Raw genomic sequence first — 4,303 nt, forward strand, 5'->3', positions numbered from 1 at the left:
ATAGAGATTATACTCAGTATAGATAGATAATCTTCAACCTCTTCAAAGAGCTGTAGAAAATGGCCTTTAATCTAACTCCGAGTTTTGTGGTAGTGAGACACAATTGCTCCTGGCAACACCACTCTATTCCCGAGAGAATGTTGAGCACCAAAAACACTCCACCTGGAGCCTTTCTATTTGGCAGAACTGGCCTTTGGGCAAAGAAATGCCCATATCTCAACCACTGACAGAGACACAGAGCGTGTATCAATGGATAAAACAGGACTGTCATATTTTGCCAAGACAGGGTAAGATAGTTTTGAAAAGTTGCTTACCTTTGAAAATGGTATGTCAGTTATGTTAGGCCTTAGCCAAAGTTGGTTGACTCAACATTGCAAACGAGACTTTGGGTGATTGCCCAGGTAGTCAGTTGTCTCTGTCAATTGTTGCACATTTTGGATATATCTTGTTTGTTAAGTAATATTTATTCCCATCTCAGAGCTTTGACAGAGTTGAAGATGATATAATTGTAGTTACTCTCTACATTATTTCGACTCATTGAGATAGAAGGTTTACCAAAACTTTTGTTCTCAATATTGTTTGTTATATTTATTATTTGTTATTATTATATATAGTTGTATTTGGTTAGTTCTGTTTATTTAGACAAAAAGGGGAGATAAGTCCTGCCCCTTAGGGGGCGTGTTCACCTCAGGATAATGTTTTCATATAAATTTGGCGAGCGTGCTCCCAGCCGTTGCTTCTGCTTACCTGGTCTTCACAGGAACGGAGGTTCTGTAAGTCTACTAAAGCTGTATATATATATTTTTACAATCTGTCTGCATTCGTTTACGCCATTACAAACCCTAACCCTAACCCTAAACCTAACACGAAACCGTAACACTAAACCCTAATCCTCACAATAACCTTAACAATAAACCAAACCCTACACCCTAAGCCTACCCCTAATCGTAACACTAAAATATACCTAATAATAAAGCTAACACAAAGCCTAACACTAAACCCTACCCTAACCATAACCCTAAAGATAAGCCAAACACTATACCTTAGCCCTAATCCTAACCGTAACCTTAACATTAACGCTAAATCTAACCCTACCCTAGCCGTAAACCTAATCCTCACACTAGGCCTAGCTCTAACCCTAACCTAAGATGTAACACTAATCCAACCCGTAGCCCTAACTCTAACACTAACCCTAACCCTAACCCTAGCTCTAACCGTAACACTAACTCTAACCCTAACCCTAACATAACCTTAACACTAACCCTAACATTAGCAATAACTCTAATCTTAGATCTAGCCCAAAAGATAAGGCTACCCCTAATCCTAAACCTAGCAGTAGGTCTAAGCTGAACCCTAGCCATTACACGAATCCAATCACTAGTCCTAAACCTAACACTAAACCTAACCCTAACCCTAACCGTAAATTTAACCCTAACGCTAAACCTAAACCTAACCTAGCCCTAACCATAATCCTAACACTAGGCCTAGACTTAACCCTATCTCTAGATGTAACACTAATCCAAGCTGCAGTCCTAACCCTAACACTAACCCTAACCCTAACCCTAACCACAGTCTTAACCCTGACGCTAACCCTAATCCTACCCTAGCCCTAACCCTAATCCTCACACTAGACCTAGATCTAACCCTAACCATAGATGTAACACTTATCCAAGCCATAGAACTAACCCTAACCCTAGAACTAACAATAACCCTCAACCTAATCCTAACATTAATCCTAACCCTAACCCTAACGCTAAACCTAATCTAAACCCTAACCCTAACCCTAGCAATAACTCTAACCTTTATTTGACCTAACCATAAGCCTTTCTGTAACCCTATCACCAGATATTACACTTATCCAAGCCCTAGTCCTAACCCTAACCCTAAGCCAAAACCTAACCATAACACTAACCATAACACTAATCCCTAACCCTCACAATAACCCTAACAATAAACCAAACCATATACCCTAACCCTAGACCTAATCCTAACACTAAAATATAGCTAATAATAAACCTAACCCTAATCCTAACACTAAACTCTACTGTAACCATAACCATAAAAATAAAACAAACACTAAACCCTAACCATAATATTAACCCTAATGCAAACCCTAACCCTACTCTACCCCTAACCCTAATCCTCACACTAGTCCTAGCTCTAACCCTAACCCTCGATGTAACACTAATCCAATCGGTAGCAATAACACTAACACTAACACTAAAACTAGCTCTAGCTCTAACAGTAAAACTAACCCTAACCTTAATTCTAACCTAACCATAACACTAACCCCAATCTTAGCAATAACTCTAACCTTAGATCTAGCCTTAACCATAAGCCTAGCCCTAAACCTAACCTTAGTACTAGGTCTAAGCCTAACCATAGCCATTACACTAATCCAAGCCCTAGTCCACAACCTATCCCTAACCCTGAACCTAACCGTAATCTTGACCCTAACGTTAACCCTAACCCTATCCTAGACCTAACACTAACCCTAACACTAGGCCTAGATCTAACCCTAACCCTAGATGTAACACTTATCCAAGCCATAGGTCTAAACCTAACACTAACGCTACCACTAACCAAACCCCTAACCATAAACCTAACCCTAACCCTATCCTAACCCTAACCCTAACCTTAACCTTAACCCTAACACTAACACTAAAACTAACCCTACCCTAGCCCTAACCCTAATCTTAACACTATACCTAGACTAAAACCTATCTCTAGATATAACATTAATCCAAGCCGTAGCCCTAACCCTAACCCTAGCTCTAGCTATAACCGTAACACTAAACCTAACCCTAACGTAACTTTAACACCAACCCAAAATTAGCAATTATTCTAAACTTAGATCTAGCCCTAACCATAAGCTTACCCTAACCCTAATCCTAGCACTAGGTCTAAGTCTAACAATAGACATTGCACTAATCCAAGCCCTAGTGCTAAAACTAAACCTAACCCTAACTGTAATCTTAACCCTAACGTTAACCCTAACTCTACACTAGGCCTAACCCTAATCCTATCACTAGGACTAGATCTAACCCTAACCATAGATGTAACACTTATCCAAGCCGTAGACCTAACCCTAACCCTAACCCTAAAACTAACCCTAACCCTCAACCTAATCCTAACATTAACCCTAACCCTAACCATAACCATAACCATAATCTTAACAATAACCCTAACCCTAATCTTAGCAATAACTCTAACTTTAGATCTAGCCTAAACAATAAGACAAGCCCTAACCCTAAACCTAGAAATTTCAATAATCCAGGCCCTAGTCCTAGCCCTAACCCAAACCATAATTCTAATCCTAACCATAATGTTAACCCTAACCCTATCCTTGCCCTAACTCAAAAAATAAACCAAACCCTAAACCCTAACCCGAACTGTAATCTTAACCCTAACGCTAACCCTAACCCTAACTTAATGCTAACCCTAATCCTCACACTTGGCCTAGCTCTAACCCTAACCCTAGAAGTAACACTAATTCAAGCAGTAGCCCTAAAACTAACACTAACCCTAACCATAAACCTAGCTCTAGCTCTAACCGGAACACTAACCCTAACCCTAACCCTAACCTAATCTTAAAACTAACTCTACCCTTAGCAATAACTCTAACCTTAGATCTAGACCTAACCATAAGCCTAGCCCTAACCCTAATCTTTGCACTAGGTCTAAGCTTAATCCTATCAATTACACTAATCCAAGCACTATTCCTAACCCTAAACCTCACCCTAAACCTAACCCTAACCCTAACCTTAACTATAATGCTAACCATAACCCGACCCTAGCCCAAACCATGATCCTAACACTAGGCATAGACTTAAACCTATCCCAAGATGTAACACTAATCCAAGCCGTAGCCTAACCATATCCATAACTCTAACCCTAACACAAACCCTAAACCTATCCCTAAACCTATCCCTAACCCTAACCCTAACCTTAACCCTGACCTAACCGTAATCATGACCCTAACGATAACCCTAACCCTACCTAAGACCTAACACTAACCCTAACACTAGGCCTAGATCTAACCCTAACACTAGATATAACACTAATCCCAGCTGTAACCCTAAAATAACACAAACCCTAATCATAAACCTAGCTCTAGCTGTAACCATAACACTAACCCTAACCCTAACCTAATCTTAACACTAACTCTACCCTTAGCAATAACTTTATCCTTAGATCTAGCCCAAACAATAAGCCTAGCCCTAACCCTAAACCTAGAAATTACAATAATCTTGGCCCTAGTCATAACCGTACCCCTAACAATAACTCTAACCCTAACCGTAAC

The sequence above is a fragment of the Microtus ochrogaster genome, unplaced genomic scaffold (genome assembly GCF_000317375.1).
Source record: "Microtus ochrogaster isolate Prairie Vole_2 unplaced genomic scaffold, MicOch1.0 UNK67, whole genome shotgun sequence".
Taxonomy (NCBI): Eukaryota; Metazoa; Chordata; class Mammalia; order Rodentia; family Cricetidae; genus Microtus; species Microtus ochrogaster.